At 50.9% G+C, this 22,507-nt stretch overlaps 1 protein-coding gene and 2 pseudogenes across 1 annotated transcript in view; all 3 read left to right on the top strand.

Moving 5' to 3' along the window:
- The first annotated feature begins 907 nt into the window (after window positions 1-907).
- Window positions 908-7,141, top strand: LOC127585804 (zinc-binding protein A33-like; annotated as a pseudogene).
- A 5,449-nt stretch (window positions 7,142-12,590) lies between these two features.
- The window catches only part of LOC127586071 (butyrophilin subfamily 1 member A1-like), a 119,789-nt gene continuing 109,872 nt past the window's right edge, over window positions 12,591-22,507 (top strand). Inside the window, exon 1 of the mRNA XM_052043868.1 lies at window positions 12,591-12,823. The gene's annotated coding sequence lies outside the window, so the exon portion shown is untranslated. The remainder of the gene's footprint in view (window positions 12,824-22,507) is intronic.
- LOC127585803 (uncharacterized) overlaps window positions 12,715-22,507 on the top strand; it is an 87,933-nt pseudogene continuing 78,140 nt past the window's right edge.

The following is a 22,507-nucleotide window of genomic DNA, read 5'->3' as shown; positions in this document are numbered from 1 at the left end:
TAAGAGACTGTTGGATAGGTACAGGGAGCTGAGAAAAACAGGGAGCTGAGGGCTATGGGTAAGCCTAGTAATTTCTAGGGTAGGGACATGTTCAGCACAGCTTTGTGGGCTCAAGGGCCTGAATTGTGCTGTAGTTTTTCTATGTTCTAACTTCACTGGCTACAACGTGATCCCACCTTCCCCTCCCCACCCCTTTCTGCTCACCTGGATCCACCTATCACCTGCCAGCTCTTGCTCCACCCCTTCCCCTCACCTCTCTGTACCAGCTACCTCCCCTGCCTTTTCCCAACAGCCTTTAATTCCCCTACTCTGCAAAAATCTAACTGTGTCTCAAATATATATAATGAGGAAGCCTCCACTGCTTCATTGGGCAGAGAATTCCACAGATTCACTTCTCGCTGAGAAAAGCAGCCTCTCCTCATCTCTGACTGAAATCTACTCCCCCAAATCTTGAGGCTATGTCCCCTAGTTCTAGTCTCACCTACCAGTGGAAACAACTTCTTATCTATCCCTTTCATAATTCTATATGTTTCTACAAGATCCCCTCTCATTCTTCTGAATTCCAGTGAGTATAGTCTCAGGTGACTCAATCTATCCTCAAAGGGTAACCTCCTCATCTCCAGAATCAACCTGGTGAACCTCGTCTGCGCCACCTCCAAAACTAGTATATCCTTCCTCAAGTAAGGAGACCAGAACCTCACGCAGTACTCCAGGTGCAGCCTCACCAGTACCCTGTTCAGTTGCAGCATAACCTCCCTGCTCTTAAATTTAATCCCTCCAGCAATGAAGGCCAATGTTCCATTTGCCTTCTTGATAACCTGTTGCACCTTCAAACCAACCTTTTGTGATTCATGCCCAAGCACTCCCAAGTCCCTCTGTACAACAGCATGCTGCAATTCGTCCGAGGATGAAGCCTCAGCGACACGTTGACGCCGCGGGCGGAGAAAGGGTCAGGACGGAAGGGAGGGAAAGGAAGAAGAAAAGACCGAGCCAGGAACCGGCAGGGGGAGGAATCAGCCCAGTGCCCCTCAGCTCCGGGACACCGGGAGCAGTGTGGCGCCCAACAGTCCCGGGACAGGGGGACCGGGAGATGTCCTGTACCCGACGCACCCCAGCACCTGAGAGACCAACACACACCAGAAGCAGGTGGAGGTGATGACAATGAAGGAGAACCAGGCTGGTCTCCCGTCAGCAACACCGCCCGCTTCACCACAGTGGGAACCACCCCTGGGGAGACCCGAGTCTGGAGCTCAGCCCAGAACCAGCGCTGCAGTTCACACCGGCCTTGGGCACACAGCGACCGACTGTGGTTATGTGACTTTGGACCTTAAATCCACAAAACTCCGGCTGTAAACCTGACATCAGTCACCGTGTGCGGTGTGAGCAGCCCTGCGTCATGTGTTGCCACCTTGGGACACCACACCAGGGTCAAGGCCGACGTCCTGTTCCTGCAGCAGCGGTGCTCACTGCGCCTCAGCGACTGTCGGCAGTGGTGGTGATGGGGGTCCCACGGGACATCGATATGGTTGGGGGGCAACGACTGTCCCATCTCCGGCCTGGGTATCCTGCTGCGGGGAGGCAGCTTCACCTCACTGAACCCAAAGAGCAGATGTAACGGACGGAAACATCCCGCTCCGGTTAATCCACGTGTCCGCCCACCTTGTGGAGCGAGTGAGCGGCCGTCCTCCAGCGCCAATCCATAGAACCATAGAACCATACAGCACAAAACAGGCCCTTCGGCCCACCATGTTGTGCCGTCCATCAGACCACCCTCACACTACCTAACCCCTTCCTCCCGCATATCCCCCTATCTCATGTTCCTCCATATGCCTATCCAACAAGCTCTTGAACCTGTTCAATGTATCTGCCTCCACCACCACCCCAGGCAGTGCATTCCATGCACCAACCACTCTCTGGGTGAAAAACCTCCCTCTGACATCTCCCCTGAACCTCCCACCCATAACCTTAAAGCCATGACCTCTCGTCTTGAGCATTGGTGCCCTGGGAAGGAGGCGCTGACTGTCTACTCTATCTATTCCTCTCAATATTTTATATACCTCTATCATGTCTCCTCTCATCCTCCTCCTTTCCAGTGAATAAAGCCCTAGCACCTTAAGCCTCTCCTCATATTCAATACTCTCCAATCCAGGCAGCATCCTGGTAAATCTCCTCTGCACTCTCCAATGCCTCCACATCCTTCCTATAATGAGGCGACCAGAACTGAACACAGTACTCTAAGTGTGGCCTAACTAGAGTTTTGTAAAGCTGCATCATCACCTCGCGGCTCTTAAACTCAATCCCGCCACTTATGAAAGCCAACATCCCATTGGCCTTCTTAACTGCTCTTTCCACCTGTGAGGCAACTTTCAATGAACTGTGAATATGAACCCCCAGATCCCTCTGTTCCTCCACACTGCCAAGTACCTTGCCATTTACCCAGTACTCTGCCCTGGAGTTTGTCCTTCCAAAGTGTACCACCTCACACTTCTCCGGATTGAACTCCATCTGCCACTTGTCAGCCCAGCTCTGCATCCTATCAATATCCCTCTGTAAGCTCCGACAGCCCTCCACACTATCCACAACACCGCCTATCTTAGTGTCGTCCGCAAACTTACTAACCCAGCCCTCCACCCCCTCATCTAAGTCATCTATAAATATCACAAAAAGTAGAGGTCTCAGAACCGATCCCTGCGGGACACCACTAGTCACTGCCTTCCAATCCGAGGGCACTCCTTCCACCACAACCCTCTGCTTTCTACATGCAAGCCAATTCCTAATCCACACAGCCAAGCTTCCTTGGATCCCTTGGCCTCTGACCATCTGAAGAAGCCTACCATGAGGAACCTTATCAAGTGCCTTACTAAAATCCATGTAAACCACATCCACCGCACTGTCCTCATCAATCTTCCTGGTCACCTCCTCAAAGAACTCTATCAGGCTTGTGAGGCAAGATCTTCCCTTCACAAAGCCATGCTGGCTGTCTCTAATCAGTCCATGATTCTCCAGGTGTTCATAAATCCTATCCCTCAGAATCCTTTCTAACAGCTTACCCACCACAGACGTGAGACTCACCGGTCTATAATTCCCTGGCCTATCCCTATTACCTTTTTTGAACAAGGGGACCACATTCGCAACCCTCCAATCCTCCGGCACCACCCCCGTAGACAACGAGGACTCAAAGATCCTTACCATCGGTTCAGCAATCTCCTCCCTAGCCTCTCGAAGCAGCCTGGGGAAAATGCCATCAGGCCCCGGAGATTTATCTGTCTTAATATTATTTAACAACTTCAACACATCCTCTCTCTTGATATCAACAACCTCGAGAACATTACCCCTACCAGCACTCCCTTCCGCATCATCAAGACCCCTCTCCCTGGTGAATACCGAAGAGAAGTACTCATTCAGAACTTCTCCCACTTCAGCTGCCTCCAGGCAAATTCTCCCACCTTTGTCCTTAATCGGACCTACCTTCACCCTAGCCATCCTCCTACCCTTCACGTACTTGAAAAAGGCCTTGGGACTTTCCTTAACCCTACTAGCCAAAGCCTTTTCATGTCCCCTTCTAGCTCTCCTCAGCCCTTTCTTAAGTTCCTTCCTCGTTACCCTATATTCCTCACGGGCCCTGTCTGAACCTTGCTGCTTATACCTCACGTATGCTACCTTCTTCTCCCTAACAAGTCGTTCCACCTCTCTCGTCACCCACGGTTCCTTCACCCTGCCATTCCTTCTCTGCCTCACCAGGACATATTTATCCCCAACATCCTGCATAAGATCCCTGAATATCGACCACATCCCCATGGTACATTTTCCTTCAAAAAGGACATCCCAATTTACACTCCCAAGTTCTCTCCTTATAGCCTCATAGTTCGCCCTTCCCCAATTGAAAAACCTCTTGTCCTCTCTGCACCTGTCCCTGTCCATGACAATTTTAAAGGTTATGGAGCAATGGTCACTGTCCCCCAAATGCTCACCCACCAATAGATCCTTCACCTGTCCCAGTTCATTTCCTAGAACTAGATCTAACATAGCATTCCCTCTAGTTGGCCTGTCAACATACTGCGTCAGGAATCCCTCCTGGACACATTTAACAAATTCCGTCCCATCTAAACTTTTGGCACTAAGCAGGTTTCAGTCTATATTTGGGAAGTTGAAGTCTCCCATTATAACAACCCTGATATTTTTGCTTCTCTCCAAACACTGCCTGCCAATCTGCTGCTCTATATCTCTACTGTTACCGGGGGGCCTATAGAATACTCCTAGTACAGTAACTGCTCCTTCCTTGTTCCTTACTTCCACCCATACGGACTCTAGAGATGATCTTTCTACAACATCCATCTTTTCCACAGCCATAACAGTGTCCCTGACCAGTATCGCCACCCCTCCACCTCTTCTCCCCCCTTCCCTGTCCCTCTTAAAACACCGAAAACCAGGAATATTCAATATCCACTCCTCTCCTGACGTCAGCCATGTCTCAGTAATAGCCACGATATCATAGTCCCCCATACTTATCCAAGCCCTCAGTTCATCCCCCTTATTCCTGACACTTCTTGCATTTAAGTGAACACACTCAGTCCATCTACCTTACTACTTTTACAGCCTGTATTCTGCTTCTCCTTCCCCAAAGCCTCTCTACCTGTTTGATCTAACTTTTCCCCATTCCCTTCTTCCTCTGACCTACTCCTCCGGTTCCCTTCCCCCTCACAAACTAGTTAAAACCCTCCTGTACCACCCTAGCAAATCTTGCCGCAAGGATATTGGCCCCCTTCTGGTTCGGGTGTAACCAGTCCTCTCTGTACAGGTCCCACCTTCCCGAGAAGAGATCCCAATGATCCAGAAATCTAAAACCCTCCCTCCTGCACCAGCTTCTCAGCCACGCATTTATCTGCCACCTCCTCCTATTCCTACCTTCACTATCACGTGGCACTGGCAGCAAGCCTGAGATTGCTACCCTTGAGGTCCTGTTCCTCAATTTTCTGCCTAGCTCCCTGAACTCACTCTTCAGGACCTCATCCCCCTTCATACCTATGTCATTGGTGCCAATATGGACCACAACTTCTGGCTGCTCTCCCTCCCACTCAAGAATTCTGTGGACCCGATCAGTGACATCCCAGACCCTGGCACCTAGGAGGCAACATACCATCGGGGATTCATGCTCACTGCCACAGAACCTCCTGTCTGTTTCCCTGACTATCGAGTCCCCTATCACTACCTCATGTCTCTTTCCCACCCTTCCCTTCTGAGCAGCAGTACCAGTCCCAGTGCCAGAGACCTGGTAACTGCAGCTAGGCCCCTGCAGGTCATCCCCCTCAACAGCTTCCAAGGCAGAAAACTTGTTACTGAGGGGAACAGCCTCCGGGGCTCTCTGTCCTGTCTGCCTGCCTGACTTCTTCTTCCTCTTCCCTCCCCTGACAGTCACCATTCTATCTTCCTCCTGAACCTCAGATGTACCTACCCTAAGGGGGGTGACTGTCACCTGATGCACCGTGTCTCCAAAACTCTCTCCCTCCCTTATGCTGCGCAGTGTTTGTAGCTGCGACTCCAGCTCATCAACTCTGAGCCAAAGTTCGTCCAGCCTCAAGCACTTACTGCAGATGTGGCCATCTTGGACCGCAGCAAGGTCCACGAGTTCCCACATCAAACAGCTGCAGCATATGACCATGTCCTCCGTCTGACTACCTTTTTTCCCTAGTTAGTCCCAGCTACAAATCTATAATGAACAACAGGTAAACCTTGCCTTTACCTACTTACCAGCTACTTACCCTCCTTGCCCCTTCACGCCGAAGCCCCTTGAGCCAAAGCCCAGAACACTCTGCTGCCATTCACTCCTTTGAGCCAAAGCCCAGAACACTCTGCTGCCACTCACTCCTTTGAGCCAAAGCCCAGAACACTCTGCTGCCACTCACTCCGCTGCCCGCTCCGACGCTGCCCGCTCTATAGGCTGTTTGCTTTTTAAGCTGCCCGCGCCGCGCCTGCGCAGTCCAGCCCCCACTCGACTAATTAAAAAACTTATTTAAAAATCTAAACCTTACACTAAAAACCCTAACAAAAACTAACCCTTACACCCAAAAACCCTAATAAAAGTGATAAACAGAGAAAACACTTAGCTGCTCCGAAGTCCTCCGAACCGAAGCCCGCTCTTACCTATCGGGAGAGCGCACCTCCCATCGGGCCGTCTCCGTGTTTGGAGCGTTGCATCTGCTGATGTCGCAGCCACGGACGGGCTGTGGGAGCGGCGGTGAGTGTGACTGACATTCTGTGTCCCTCTGTTCCCAGCTCCGGTCACCCTCGACCCCAATACAGCCCATCCTTAGCTTCTGCTGTCTGACGATCTGAGAACCGTGAGAAACACCGGGAAACGGAGGGAGCTTCCCGACAACCCACAGAGATTTGATGACTGTGTGGATGTCCTGGGATCGGAGGGATTCACATCAGGGAGACATTCCTGGGACGTGGAGGTGGGGAACAAGACTCGTTGGGACTTGGGCGTGGCCAAGGAGTCTGTCAACAGGAAGGGGAAAATCTTCTTGAGTCCTGGTTACGGATATTGGGCGGTGATACTGAGAGACGGGACAGAGTTCTCGGTTTGCTCGGAGTCACCGAAACGCTTAGAGCTGAGCGTCCGCCCGAGAAAGATCCGAGTCTACCTGGATTATGGAGGAGGGAAGGTGTCCTTTTATAACCCGGATAATTTGTCCCATATCTACACTTTCACCGGTACATTCACCGAGAAACTATATCCTTACTTCTCTACGGGCAGTAATCCCGACGGTAAGAATTCGGACCCGCTGACAATCTGTCCCCGCAGAGTAACAATCCAGAAGGATGCGGATCCAACCCGTGAATAAAACGGCTGCCAGCGCCGGGCACAACATTCCCAGACCTTGTATCCCTGGGGAGCCCTCACAGGAAGCCTGCGGATAGTTGGACAATTGCAGCGAGCAGCCGATAATCCGCCCGGGACTCAGCGGGAGAGTGCGGGGTCCCGGCAGTGGTGCAGGTTGCGGGAAACCTCACTGACATCAGCAGGGAGAGTCCGGGAAACCCGGAGCATAAATCCCAGCAGTAATCCCAATATCTGCTCCTTCCCGGAGATTATCTGTTCATGTTCTCTGTTTCTAACCATAAAATGTCGGAGTATCAGTGACCAGTTGCTTTAAGGTTAATGTTCAGTTTCAGGCGCGCAACCCACCGAACTATGGTTGATTCGGGACCGCACAACCTCCAATTAACATGAGATGAATGTCACGGATTTGGGTGTCAAGGGTTAGTCAGTGATTCCTGAAGCTGATCTCTTTGGCATTCACAATAATTGTCGGTGGAGAACGGAACCAGCGGAGTTGCAGGGCTGTCGGGAATATTGAGGGTGTGCATTCTCTTTTGCAAAAGACACGAAAAACAGAATGGCATCATTCTGTGCTGTGAGGTTCTTTGAATGTCAATGAAGGAGAATGTCTGGAGCATGCAGGAGGTTACTCGGCCCATCAAGGCCATACTAGCTCTCTGCAGGAGCCATGGAATCAGTCCTGTTCGCTGGGTCTTTCTCTGTGGCCCTGCATTTCTCTCCCTTCAGGTATTTACACTGCATCCTTGAAAAGCTGCGGCAGTCACAGCTCCGGCCCCATTTCAGGTAGCCAACTCCAGATCACGGCCATGGGCTGAGTGAAAAAGCCCCTCCGTGTGTCTTCTTCCCGGTCACACGTCTGATAGGTCAAAAATCTCAGAGCCGACAATGAATTTTCACAGAACCACAGAAGCCTTGATTGGTACAGTTCCCACCACAAAGACAATCACCGTGACTCTGTCCTGTACCTGTCACCAGAGCAGAATCACTGGGAGCAGAACTGAGCCATACGTCCCCTCGGCTATCTGATGTGGGCCCAGCTCCTCTTTCCTGCCCGTTCACCATAACCCCAAGGACCAAACTTGATCGATCACGACCTTGTGTGTATTAAAACATAGAACAGGACAGCACAGGAACAGGTCCTTCGGCCCACAACGTCCGTGCCGACCGCGGTGCCAATGTAAACTGCACATCTGCTTGCATGTGGTCTCTCTCCCTCCATTCCCTGCCTGTGCACAGGGCTGTCTAAATGCCCCTTAAACATTGCCACGGTATCTGCTTCCACCACCACCCCCCCCCCCCCCCCCCCCCCGGCAGCGCGTTCCAATGATTCCTCAGCCCTGCGCAGAAGAGGATCCCAAAGATTCATGATTCTGTGAGAATTAATTCCTCCTCATCTCTGTCTGAAATCGACAATCCCTCATCATGAAACTGTGACCCCTGTTCTGGATTCCCGCTCGAGAGACAACGCCTGCTCAGCATCTCCCCTTTCGAGCTCCTGCAGAATCTTCTCTATTTCAGAAAGATCACATCTCTCTCGTCTAAACTCCAACGAGTATCGGCCCAACCAGCTCGACTATTCCTCATGACACAGCGCTCCGCCCAGGAATCCACCGGGAGAACCTCCCCTGCACTTTCTGCCTCTCTGCCCTTCTTTGCTCTTTATTACATGGGGCTGGAGGGTAAAAGTGGGGGGGGGGGGGGGAGGGCTCTCGCTGCAACAGTACGGGGTGTTGTTGACACCACACATGGGGCACCGTGTCTAGTTTTGCTCCCACTATTTAAGGAGGGATCTATTTTCATTGGAGGCAGTGCAGAGAAGGTTCTCCAGGTTGATCCCTGGGACGGAGGGGTGTCTGATGAGGAACAGCTGTGCTGGTTGGGCCGATCCCTGTTGGTGTTTAGACGAGTGAGAGGGGCCTTTCCGAAATGTGTCAGATTCTGCAGGGACTTGAGAGGGCAGAGGGTGAATCCTTTATCCAAGTGAATATATGACCCACGGTGTTGGGAATTCCTGCCTTTTATACAACACTTCATTGAGTGGCTTTTAGAAATAAAAAATACAGCACATTTACTGATTCACCTTTATCCATCCTGCTTGTTGTACCCACAAAAAATGCTCCAGTTATGTTGCAGAATATGATTTATTGTGGGAATCTTGAACAATCAACTTCTGGCTGTGACATGTTGCTGCTCTGCTGGTATCTTCCACTGCTGTTGTAATAAAGCTTAATTTGATTTCAACCCACTTCTTCTAATTCAACAGGCTCAAATTCAGATTATGTTTGGGGACACACGACATTATTTGACCAAGGTATAAAATGTTACACAGTTCTATAATATTGACTCCAATATATTCACAGGTTGGGATGCTGTCAGTTCATGCCATTTATATTATGATCACACAACTGGCCTCACATGTGTTAAATTTCACCTATTCCACTGATCACAGATAGAAACAGAGCAAATTCCCTTCGGAAAGGCAGACGGAGAATGCTGGAAACACTCGGCAGGTCAGGCAGCATCAGTGAGGAGAGAACATTTTGGGTCAAGGCCCCTTCATCAGAAGTAGAACAGGAAGAAGACAAGTGTGTTTTGAGTTGCAGAGAGGGAGAGTGTGGGGAGAACAGAGGGAGTGTCTGTGACAGGCTGCACACCAAGTTGTCGACGGAACAATTACTTCAGAAACCGGCAGTTGGAAACAGAAAAGGAAAATGAAACAAGTTGAACCAGGATGGTCTTCAGCAGAAATCCTCATCAAACCTGCTGACACGGGCGGTGCTGTTGAGGTTCAGTGAACTGACCTGTACCTCGCAGCATCTGGACAGCAGCTCTCACACACCTCCCCACACCTCCCACCACACCGTCCCCTCACCACTGAACATCAGGCCATTGGTTTCCAGTCACTGAGCTCACCCTCAGGAATTCTTCCCTCCACAGCCTCCAGCCTCATGGCCCCCACTCCTGCACCGCCCACTTCTACCTTCTCCCCAAGACCCACACACAGGACGGATCGCTTCAACCTGCTCTTGCCCCACTGAACTCATTTCTTCCGACCTCGGCTCTTTCTCCCCTTGTTCTGTCCCTTCCCACTTACACCTGAGGCACTTCTAATGTCCTGCCCCACCTCGACAGCTTCACGTCCCCTGATTCCAACTGACTCATCCGCACAATGGACGTCCCATCCCTCTGTAACTCCATCTCACACCATGGTGGTCTGAGGCCCGTCACTTCTTCCTTGAACAGAACCACCACGTTCCTTCACCTGGATGAACTTGTTCTTGCATTGAGCAAGTTCTCCTTCAGCTCCAAGTCACGTTCCCCAAGTCACCGGTGTCGCTCTGGGAACTCACCAGTGCCCAGACCAGCCCTGTCTCTTTGTAGGACGTGGAACGGTCCTTGTTTCAGTTCTGTTCAGGCCCCTCCCTCACCCTTTTCTCCACTGGTTAGTTCTCCAACGAGAGCTGACAAAGCGGCACGGGGTAATGGCGGACCAGAGGACTGGGAATGTTTCAAGAAGCAGCCACAACACCCCGATATTGACGTGGTACAACACCACCTCCGGCTGGCCGACGGCGGGACTGCCAACAATTAAATTCACCCGGTGCTGGTCTCCCAACAGTGAGGCTTCATCCTCGGACGGGGAGAGGCCGCTGACATCCGTGCGGGACATCTCTCACTTTCCCCGCTGCTCTCGCTGTTGTCGGAGCTCCCTTGGCTTTTGGGAGGAACTTTCTGCGCTGCCTTCCTCTTGCCCACCTCCCATTTCCCTGCTTGTTCCTCTGCGGCCTCCTCTCCCGCCGACTCCGGCTCCTGGGGAAGAGGCCGGGGGTCGACAGCTGGGGCTTGGCAGCTTGAGATGGGGGTCTTCCCTTCCTGGGCCTGGGCTCGTTCTGTACTGGGGTCTTTGCCAGCTCCCCTCTTGTTGCCCGTGGTGAGTGCAGGTGCGTCTGGGACAGGCCCTGTACAGGAGGCCTGTTCCCCACACAGGGTCCAGCACTCGGTCTCCGTGCGGTCCCTGGTCTGGTGACCTTCCTGTCTGCAGTTTTCACTGATGAGGCCGTTGCACTGGGACGCCCCGTGTCCAGGTTAGCTCCGGTTACCGCACACCCTGGGCTGTCCTGCACACAGCGTGTAACCGGGATTTCTCCGACTGTGGACACGGAGGCGGGTGGACAACGGCTCCCTTCTCATCGACTCTCAGCCGGACCTTGACCCGGCGCTTGCTCGTCCCCCTCCTGGTGGCCGCTGACATTGACACAGATTTCTGCTCTCCCGACGTACCTGGACAGGAACGTTGGCACATCCACCCTGGGGACACGGGGGTTGAACATGTGCCCCGACAGTGTTATCAACTCCGTGTACTCCTGCTGGACACAGCCACGGCTGTGGCGAAGGAGCAGGTTGTAGCTGCTGGATGAGGCGTTCGACCGCTCCCTGATCATCACCGAGATCCAGCTCTCCGGCAGGGAATGGGCCCAACTCACGGGCTGAGGGACGGACAAAGGGCCGCGAAGTCTCAGCACAGAACCTCCGGCTGGAAAACTCAACGGATGCCCGTCATGGGAGATCGGCCTCAGTGATCAGCGTCTCTCCCCTGCCCGGTGAGTAGCCTTGGCTTTACTTTCTTCCTCCCCTCCCCTTTACTTCCCTCCCCTCCCCCAGACTCCCGGACACTGAACACTCAGTCCGTGTACACAGCAGGACCGGGACAACATTGAGGCGGGGGCTGGGCACTGGCAGGTAACACTTGTGCCACACGTGCCAGGCAGTGGGCATCGCCAACAACTGACTGTCAACCTTTGCTGAGCAACCATCCGTCCTCCACCGTCAACGCACCGGCGGGTCACCGGTGATCAGAACCCAGCGGGACTGCCACATAATTTGCAAGTGACCCACCTGCCGACTGCCCACAGCTGTCCCACCACCGACCGATCTCCATCTCCAACAACATTCCCTAAACTCACTGCCGTCCAGGACAAGCCAGCATTTCCCATCCGCTGCCGATCCCCACACCTCCTCTCCCTCCAACACTGGCTGACCAAGGCTAAAATCTGGGCCCATTACAGAATACACTGCAGCGCTGCACAGAGTCAGAGGGAGATACAGCAGGGGAACAGGCCCTTCGGCCCACCGAGTCCGTGCTGACCACCAAGCACCTATTTTCACACCGATCCTTTTTATTTCACTCAGGCTTCTTCCACAGGACCTCCTGGACGTGTGACCTCCACTCGGAGAAAGGACAAAGGCCGAGCCCTCCCAGTGTACCCGTGGCTGTGGGGAAGGCCTCAAACGGTCTGGTGATTTTCGAGGTTCACAATTTAACCCTCAAGCGACCAATGAAGAGATTATCTGATTCGCCCGATTACATTGTTTTGTGGGATCTTGCTGTGCAGAACCTTATCGCCCTGTTTCCGACCTCCCAACATCGCGTGCACTTCACCTGCTGGAGCCACTGTGGGACGTCCTGGGGCTGTCTGAGGCGCTATATAAATGTAACCAGTTCTGATGCACGGTCTCGACCCGAAACAATGCAATTCCTTTCCCCCCACAGATGCTGCGCGACCCGCTGAGTTCCTCCGGCAGTTTGTGTTTCGCTCCAGATTCCAGCATCAGCAGTCTCTTGTGTCTCCGGATAAACATCTCCGTGTCTCCCCACCCGCTGACGGGTTCGGTGTCCACAGGGACCAGGGGGTGGGGCTGATTCGCTCCGCCTCTGAACTTGAGCAGAGCGAATGTCAGTCAAAAGTTTTCCAACAATTCTGGCCGGAACTCAGTGATCGCGGATCCAGCCCGTCCTTCCCAATCCCTGCACGGTTTCACTCTCTCCGGCCCGCCCATTTATTGCAGCCATTTTGCGGAAACAATTATTTTTCTGTTTTCCCAAGACGCTGCCGATTCCCCTCCCGTGGGGTGTCCCCCTGCCCCACACTGAAGAAAGTCTCTCTGAGGCCGTTTATCCCACGTTGTTGCTGGGCGCAGGTTACAAACCCCTCACGGGGAGCGGGGACAGAGTGCGGGCGCCGAGTTCTGCTTGAGGAGGGTCTCGGCCGGAGGGGAAGCGGCTGCTCCAGGGCTGATCAGGTGAGTGGGCTCAGGAACATTTCACCGCACGGGAGCCGCTGGCACCAAGCGGTCACTTTCCTATTTCCCAGCGGGAGCCAGTGAAAGGGAAACCCGCTGCCCCGGGCCGGCCCACAGACCCCGAGGAGGCTTCGCTTCGTTCCCAGAGCCGGAGCGGCGAGTCTGTCCGCTCAGGGGACTGGGGAAAGCGGGAGATCCTGCGGGTCAGGGAGGCGGCAGTCGGTGTCTCCTCGGGAAAACCGGCCGGGTCCTAGGGTTTGCTTCTTCCCAGCGGCGACTTTCAGTCTGGGACGGGCGGGAATTGGCTGCGAGGCGGTCGATTGGAAGGAGGGAAACTCCCTGTTCCCCGCGCTGAAACTCTCGGTCACTGGGCGGGTGGGGATTCCCGGGCCCTGAACGTGGGGACAGGCTGCACAGAGTTTGTCGGAGGAATGGAACCGAAAATATATTGAAAATGAACACTGCCAGTGTTGGAATTCTGAAATAAAACCAGAAAATGCTGGGAAGTTCTGATGGTCTTCGACCTCAAACGTGAACAGTTTCTCTCCCCACAGATGCTGCCTGACCTGTTGAGTGTTTCCAGCATTTTCTGGTTTAACTTTAGTGGGATAACCAGCTCTTTCTCGGGTCGGCAGCCTGTGAGCACTGGGATATGGCAGATATCAGTGCTTGAGTCCCGACTGTTGAAAACATATATCCACGATTTGTTTGAGGGAACCACAATTCAGACTTCTCGTTGTGAAATTCCTGGTGGCTGAAAGCATTTAATTTTTTCTTGGCCTCTGCAGCTTCTGAAAGGCAGCGATATCCATTTCATAATGAAACTTAAGAGAACAGGATACCGTCATGTGATTTATTTCCGATCCGACTGTAAATGTGCCCCGTGCCTTGACTCAGCACAACGGTCATTTCACAGCGCTGTCCCCGGGAATCCTGGCTCCCTCCTCATCGGTGTTTCTCTGCAGGAGCTGTGGAAAAGGGCTTGCTGCTTAACGTTCTGATGCTACTGAAACTAATTGTGAACTGCCTTAGCTTTTGCTTGGAACATTTTGCTAAAAAAAACATACCAAAGCGTGTGGAATAAATTGCAGTAAAAAAATGTCAGCCCTGAAATTATGCGGCGGGACATTGTTGTGTGAGATTTCACTCGGTTGTATTTTGATCACGTTGTTCACTGGTTTATCATGAGCGGATGTACCAGTTAAAATGACAGGCAATAGAATCCCTGGAAAGGGCTAATAATTTTGGCGATGCTCCTTTTATAAAATACAAGGCATTCTCTTTCCAGGTGAAAACAGTCAATGATTTCTGCCTGTGATGAAGGGAAGATGCTGCAGTTTTGTGTGTCTGCTGGTCCACGCTGTGATGATGGGTAAGCAATGGAACCGTCAGTGCAAGTATCACTCACACCTTGTCTTGAAGTTTGTGCAACTCGACCTAATCTCTGGGATGAGTTTATACTGGCAGGAATAGACACGGTCAGTGATTGCCTGGGTCAGAGATTGTGGGTTAAGTGCCCTGCTGAGCTGTGAGCACACAGATTTAGGCTACTGCTCCAATCCAGGTCTAAGAGGATGCTGCTCTGTTGGAGGTGCTGTTTTTCAGGTGCAATGATGAACTGCTGTCCTGAAGAGAACCTCCCCTCATCCACCATCCCCCCTGCTCCACCCCCACCCCACTGCCAAAGGAGAACATCCTCAGCTTCCTGGATAAACTTTATCCTTCAGTCAACACCACAGAAACAGATCATCTTGTTGATGTCACATTGCTGCTTGTGGGAGCTTGCTGTGTACAATTGGCTTACTGCATTACAACCGATACTTGCTGATACTTCAATCTTCACTGAATGGCCCTGAAGCCCACTGGGATGTCCTGAGGTTGACAAATACTTTTCAGTTTTGGGCCCAAATAATGGCCTTTTCTCAATTATGAACCCCACCTCTCCTCTTCCTGCCTCCCTCACTCTGCTCTCTCTGTGAAATTTCCCTCTGCACCGTGACACTGTTTCCATGGCATTCAGCAGCCTCTCACTGCACAGCTCCATGTGGTGTGTGTTACTGCAGAAGGCCTGAACTTTCCCTCCACAGACACTGATCGACTTGCTGTTACTTCTGGCATTACCTGTGTTTCAGATTTCCACCATTTGTGGTTTTCTTTCTTCAGATCATCACCACAGATCCGTCATGTAAAGTGTGGGGACAGTCCCACTGCCTTACCCTGGACTCCTAATTCCCCACTTGTGTCCGAAATAGCCAAACGTTCAACCCGCTGAGGAATTTCCCACTTGTGTCCGAAATAGCCAAACGTTCAACCCGCTGAGGCTCTGTTTTGAACAGGATCACTCAGTCCCCAAATAATCCTGTGTTAGATTTCAGTTAATGAATACAAATAACTCAGACACAAAGAATTCTGCAGATGCTGGAATCTGGAGCAATACACACGAAGTGCTGGAGGAAATCAGCAGGTCAGGCAGCATCTATGGAGGGAAATAAACAGTTAATGATTTGGGCCGAGACAAATCCGAATGTGTACACAAATGTGTCTACCATTTTGTATGCAGTAATGGTCACAGAAACAACACTGAGCATGGAATCTGTTCCTGCTGTCTGAGGGTTGAATGTTGGCCGGGAGCCTGGGAGAACTCTTCCTCATTAAATAATGTCCTGAGCTTTTTCACACTTACCAGAAGAGATGGATTGTCTGGGACTTCAGAGTAACATGAACAAGACCCAACCTCCAACAGTACAACACCTGGTCAGCCCTGCACCGGGTTCATTGGGTTTGAAAATCCATGAAAAGAACTGAAGTGAATCCAGAGAGGTTCCTTGTTCAGTGTTTCTCGCTGCATTCAAACCACAAATAGCCTAGCAAACGGTGTTTAAATAATTCCCACTCTTGAAGAACATTTATTCACAGGATGTGGGCATCACTGGCAATTATTTCCCATCCCTAATTGCCCCTGAACTAAGTTGCTTGGTGGGTCATTTCAGAGGGCACTTCAGTGAGCAACATTGCTGTGCGTCTGTGGGTCACATGGAGCCACAGACAGGGTGAGGGCGGCAGATTTCCTTTCCCAAAGGACATTGGTGAAGCAGATGGGTTCCTCAGTGTGGGGGAGAGTGAAGTCAGGGTGTCCTGTTGTAGCCCCAACATATTTACTGAGGAAAAAAAGAGCTAGAACAAGAAGATATGACAGCAGCTTTCATTTGTGCTGCCTCTTTTCCTCAATGACTTATCAGTGAAAGTTATCAGTGAACAACTTATCTAGATCAATGATATTTGGAAGAGCTCCAAACTGTCACAAGAGAATCTCATTTGTTTCATTTTGAACCATCTGCATGAAAGTTCTTACAACAAGAATTCTGAAGTATAAACATTGTATTTTACCAGAGGAGTTCGGTGTGTTTGTACCAAGCTATCCCATCGCGGCCACGGTGGGTGAAGATGTGGTATTAGTGTGCCAACTAGTACCAGATACCTCACTGGACCATCTGGAGGTTCGATGGTTTACATCGAGCCCGGCTTCACCAGTACATTTACACACCGGCGGACAGGATCGACCTGATGTGCAGGACAAGGCTTATCGAGGGAGGACGGAACTTTTTCAGGAACAGTTTCCCCGTGGAAATGCCTCACTTAAACTGAAGAGGACAAAGTTATCAGATGAAGGGAGCTACACGTGTTCCATCAAATCCAGCACGTTCCATGAGCAGGCGGTGCTCAATCTACAAGTTGAAGGTGAGTCCCTCTGGTGACCGCTGTGAGTCTGAGGCACAATGTTCACAGCAGGTTTTAAATCGGGAATGTCAGTCAGCAGGCTCTGTGATTGGAAAGTGGAACCACAAGGGATTTACTGGAAAATCCAGGGGTTTTGCTAACGATTCAAATAGCAGCCTCAGCACAGGCTGGAAAACTCCTGTCCTGGAGCAGAATGGCAGCGGTGACAGTGGGTAATGGGGTGGTGCCCGGGATCCAACCAATGATTTGTTCCAGGTCGCTCTGCTGCCAGATTCTGTTGGTCATCCGGCCCATGGTGTCCTGTGCTGCCTATAGACCTGGCACACGGAGAGCCCTTTCCTTCACGTGTTCCGCCTTTTCATCCTTGTGTTCACTAGTTAAATCCCAATTGCAGGATTCGGACTCCGGCCCTGGATTCACCTGGAGGAAAACAACAAGCATGGAGTTCGTGTGGTGTGTAAATCTGATGGGTGGTATCCTGAGCCACAGACACGGTGGGTGGATGGGAGTGGACAAGATGTAACAGCACTGTCTGACACACGAGTCACAGAGGGCTCCAGAGGCCTCATCACTGTCCACAGTCACATCGATGTCACAAGTGATTCCGTGAACAAGTATTCGTGCTTCATCCACAGTCGGTCATTGAGGAAAACACGAGAGGCCCATCTCCAGATATCAGGTACGTGGGAGCCCGGGAATCATTCCATGAAAGAACAAGTACAATTAATCTTCTCTCCTGAAAGCACCAGCTCTGGAAGTGGACCCATGAGCAGGAGAATAGGATTGTACAGCACGGAAAGAGGCCCTTCGGCCCACTGAGTCTGCACTGACTATCAGGCAGCCATTTACACTGATCCCATTTCACACTCTCCCATCAATTCCCCTCCCAGATACACCCACCCACCCACCCACACACGGGGGCCAATTAACAGTGGCCAAGTAACACACTGACCTGCACATCTTTGGGATTAGTGGAGGTCAGGATTGAACCCATGTCGCTGGAGCTGGGAGACGTCAGCTCCACCAGCTGCTCCACCATTCTCACCCCAAGGGGCAGCTTTTCATGTCTGAGCCTGGAGCATTTCCCGGCTCAGCAGGTTGGGGAGGGCACACCAGTCCCATATCCTCGTCTCCAGATTCCAACCCTCGTCACTGGGTAGTGTTGGGACAAAGAGCTCTGGGTGTTGGGCTTTGTCATGACTGCAGAAGGGATCTGAGTGTTACTGTGAGGCACAGATGTTCTGTTTAATGTCAGCTTCTGACAGCAGCTGAGATCCTAGTGAATGTCCGTCTTAACCTGGACACAGTCTCCAGGGCCCGTGTCAGGGGGACACGGAACACTTTGGTCTTCACCATCCTGGTGCAGCAACAAAGTCTGTGCCCGTAGAATTCTTTTGCTGGGATGGGGTTTGGGGGAGTTTTTCTGATATTCTCCCATTTCACCAAAGTACATCCTCTCCATCACTGACCCTTCACCAGGGTAGGTGGGACTGGGAAGCTGAGAGAACCCATCAGAACTGAACCCAGCTGTATCTCACACCCTAGTGCATGAATACAAAAGCTTCCGGTTGCTGGAAACGAGCCTTTATGTTAACAGCGCAGTACGTTTTTGGATGTTTCTAATGTCCCAGGAGGTATGAGCCCCTGTAAATCTGGTACTAGTTCTGTATATTTCCCTTCCAGATGATTTCTTCCGTAAAGTCAATGAGTTCAACATCTGGCTGGTGATTTTCTGGGTGTTTGCCGGCCTTGTGTTTACAGCTGCTGCGTTTGATGTAATGATCCACAGAAAAGAAGATAAAATGATTAAAGGTAAGAGCACAGTGCACATTGCTACTTTCTTGGATCGGAAAGGCCCATGAAACATTCCCTGGATGGCATTAGATGGACAGCACAGTAAAGGCCATTCAGACAAACCACTCAACCATTTATGCTCCATTCAAGCCTTCTCCAGCCCTTCCTCACTGAAATCTATCAGCAGAACTCTCTGTCCCTTTCTCCTTCAAACATTTTCCTTCGGCCTATTATTCACCTCATCTGTTGCATAAAGTTTGGAAGTTCCCCATTCTCAACACTCATTGGGTAAAGAAATCTCCTCTGAATTCCTATTGGATTTCTTGGTGACTGTCTTACATTGATGGCCTATAGTTATGCTCTTCCCCAGAAGTGGAACCGTTCTCTTTGGATCCACCCTGTTAAAACTTTCCATAATTTTCAAAACCGCTATTAAGATATCTTTACTGGTCACATGTACATTGAAACACACAGTGAAATGCATCCTTTTGCGTAGAGTGTTCTGAGGGCAGCCTGCAAGTGTCACCACACTTCCGGTGCCAGCATAGCATGCCCACAACTTCCTAACCCGTTTGTATTTGGAATGTGGGAGGAAACTGGAGAACCAGGAGGAAACCTACACAGACACAGGGAGAGCATACAAACTCCTTATAGGCAGCGGCTGGAATTGAACCCTGGTTGCTGGCGCTGTAATATCATTATGCTAACCACTACACTACCGTGCCTGCCCCTTTACATCATCCCTCTGCCACTTTTCTCAAAGAAAGACCCAGTCTGTTCCCTGATACATCCACCCTCACATTTCTGGTATTATCCTGTAAACCTTCTCCCTCCCACAAGCTCTTCATTGCTTCTGTGCCCTCTATATAATGTGGTAATCAGAATGGTACACAGAGCTCCAAGTCTAGTCTAAACGTTCAATCCCAGTTCACCATTATTTCTCTTCTTCTCAAATCTATCCCTCCGGAAATAAGCCCTCGTGCATAGTTTTTTTGTGGGTTTGTTAGCTGTTGCTGTGCTTTTAAATACCAGTGGACTTGTGCAATGAGACTGTTTATTCCTCCACCCCAGCGAGACAAGTGATTATAATTTGTATGGAAACTGAAAATGAAATTAGTGGTTAAATTGACAATGTCTTACAGATGGAACGTAACAAGGTGGCAAGGAATTGGAACACTGTTTCAGTGTGTTCAGGAATGAGTTTACAACCTGTACTTCAATAAGGAAAGAAGCTTTACTTGACCCAGGGATTAGGAGGAGAACAGGAAGAGGGCGACCTAAAAGCCAGGAGGGAATTGCAAAACACTGAGGACAGCAGACTAAGAAAATAACGGAAAGCTGCAACTGGCAAATGTGTTTGTGTAAAATGTAAAAGCGGGCTTGTATATTTTCCATTGCAAAGAAACTGGTAAATGAAAATATTGGGCAGTGCTTGGAAAGCCTTAAATTGGAGGAATAAGCTTACTGAGTTTACCAAACACCAGTGGGGAAGAAGTTGAAACCCACAAGTAGATGAAAAGTTTGACTCACTGAACTCAACTTTTGAAGTGCAGTGACTGCTCTCATTTAGGAACAGAGGCTCATTTGTGCACCAGAAACGTCACTGATTTGTCATTTCATTTTAGAACTGTTGATTGATGTATATTGGCAGGGATGACCTTGTTTGAAATGCTACCAGAGACCTTTTCTGTCATCTGAGAGGGTTGGTTTACTTTTGGACTAGGTACCTCTGACAAGGTAGCACTGCTTCAGAACTGCACTGGATTTTTGTTGCTAAACCTCAACATTGAGATTGAGGAGAGAGGGGAGAATCCACACTGAGCTTATTGAAAGACTGCTACAGAACAACTGCGCACACACAAAGCTACCCCATAATCTACTGTCACTGTCATTGTCACTGCCTGTGATTGCGCTTCTCATTGAAACCCAAGGTTGACAAGTTCTAGTTCCTAAGTGTGCACCAGAACTATTATCCCATCACTGCCTGGGCTTCCCCAGTATGTTGTTACAGGCAACACCATTAGTTGAACGGATTAGTTGGACATAAGCTGGAATGAGCACTGTGCGTGTGTCTGGTCAGCACCCTACAAGAGCATCAGAGAGGATGTGGGGAGATTTACCAGCCTGTTGTCAGTGCTGTGGAACTTTAGCTGGGGGAAGAGGTTTGGGCTGGTGTCATTGGAACAGAGGATCTATTTCCCTGAGTAGTCAGGTGAATAACCTGGTAATACTGATTTAAAGCAATTTTCAGAAAGATTAGAAGAGACCTGAGAAAAATGTTCTTCACCTAAACTATATTTAAAGTCTGGAACTCAAATGCCTCGAATAAAAGCCCTTGGCACATTTAGAAAATGCTTGTTGTACCCTGGCCTTGGGTAGCTTGGAAGTGGGATGAGTCTCGGTCAGTCTCCTCTGTCTGGTGTGGACGTGGTGTCGGACTGCCCTCCTTCACTGCCGTCAGTGTCTGTGGATCCAGTGGGCACCGTGTGAATTGTGCTCTGTTTGTGCACAGTGTGGAACCAGCTGCAGGTCTCACTCACTGACACGTTCCTGCTTCTTGTCTTTCAGAACTCCAGCTGTTTTGCGCTTTGGAAGGTAAGATTTCTGACTCCAGCCGGTTTCATTACCTGAGACCTTTCTGGCTCCGTGACCCTGTTCTCACTAATCTGCTGACCTTCAAATTTCCCTTCCCAGTCCCATGTCCCGCGTCGGCTGACATCGTTACAGTTCCCTCTCCTCCAGCTCTGTCACCTCTCCTTCAAATCTGCGGACATCACCCTCTCCATAACAAAGAAACCCTTGACCCCTCCATCTCCCTTTCCCTTCTTGTTCTGCACACAGTGCCACACCAAGTGAACCACCGACTCCCAGCACTAGTGACCCAGGTTTGCTCCTGATCTCGGGTGCTGTCTGTGTGGAGTTTGCACGTCCTCCCTGTGACGGTGTGGCTTTCCTCCAGGTTCTCCGGTTTCCTCCCACATCACAAAGATGTGCCGGTTGGAAGATTACTTGACCGGTTTATCTGCCCAACCAGAGCAGGGGCTCTCTTGCAGCGGTCACTCCTCTCACTTCCAGAAGGTTCCTCTCCTGTTCCCAGGAGTTTGTTCTCAGTTCCTAATTTCTCTCCAACGCACTGCCCCTCAGCATCATCACCCACTCACCAGGCCTGTTTCCAGAGTCCACTGACAACCCCCTCTGCACCTCACCACCACCTCTCACCAGCCCTGTGTCTCTGGAGCTCACTGCCTGTCCCACATTGAGTGCTGGATGAGCAGAGTTTTCTCCGGCTTAATATTGGGAAGACCAAAGACACGGTGTTCAGTCACTGCCCCAAACTCCCCTCCCCAGTCACCACCGCCATCCCTCTCCCTGTCACCTGTGTGAGTCTGAACCAGACTGAGCGCCACCTTGGGCCACGTTTGACCCCGAGAGGAGTTTCCGACCACGTTTCTGTGCTGTGACCAGGACTGACCTTTCCCACCTCCGTAATGTTGCTTGTCTCTGCCTCTCCTTGTCTCATCTGGTGGTGATACCGTCCTCTCTGCTGCTGTCACCTCAAGGATTCTCCCTTCCATCACACACCGAGCCGATGTCCCCTTCTCTCTGTAAACTTCAGCTCATCCAAAACTCTTTCAAAATCCCGATCACATCAGCCCCGTGCTCACTGACATCAGTTTGTCTCCTCATTTCAACAAGCTACAAATTTGAACTTTAAGTTTTTAATCCCCTCTGTGGCATCCCCTCCCTTTCTCTGTCATCTCCCTCTGCTCTCCAGCCTTGGGAGATTTCTGTGGGTTCCACGTTACAAACTCTTGAACATCCCAAAGTTAATCACTCCACGGTTGCTCGCTCTGTGTTCAGTGGCTGTGGGCCTGAGCTCTGGAACTCCTTCGCTAAACCTCTGTCTCTCTGCTTCCTCCTTTAAGATGCCCATGAAACGACCGCCTCTGATCAAGTGTTTGGTCAGCTGTGTAATAACTCCTTCAGTGGCTCAGTGACCAGCCCTGTTTGATTTGGTTTCCGATGTTAAAGGTGCCTTCAATAAATTGT

The sequence above is a fragment of the Pristis pectinata genome, chromosome 34 (genome assembly GCF_009764475.1).
Source record: "Pristis pectinata isolate sPriPec2 chromosome 34, sPriPec2.1.pri, whole genome shotgun sequence".
Taxonomy (NCBI): domain Eukaryota; kingdom Metazoa; phylum Chordata; class Chondrichthyes; order Rhinopristiformes; family Pristidae; genus Pristis; species Pristis pectinata.
This window is presented reverse-complemented; position numbering and strand designations above follow the sequence as displayed.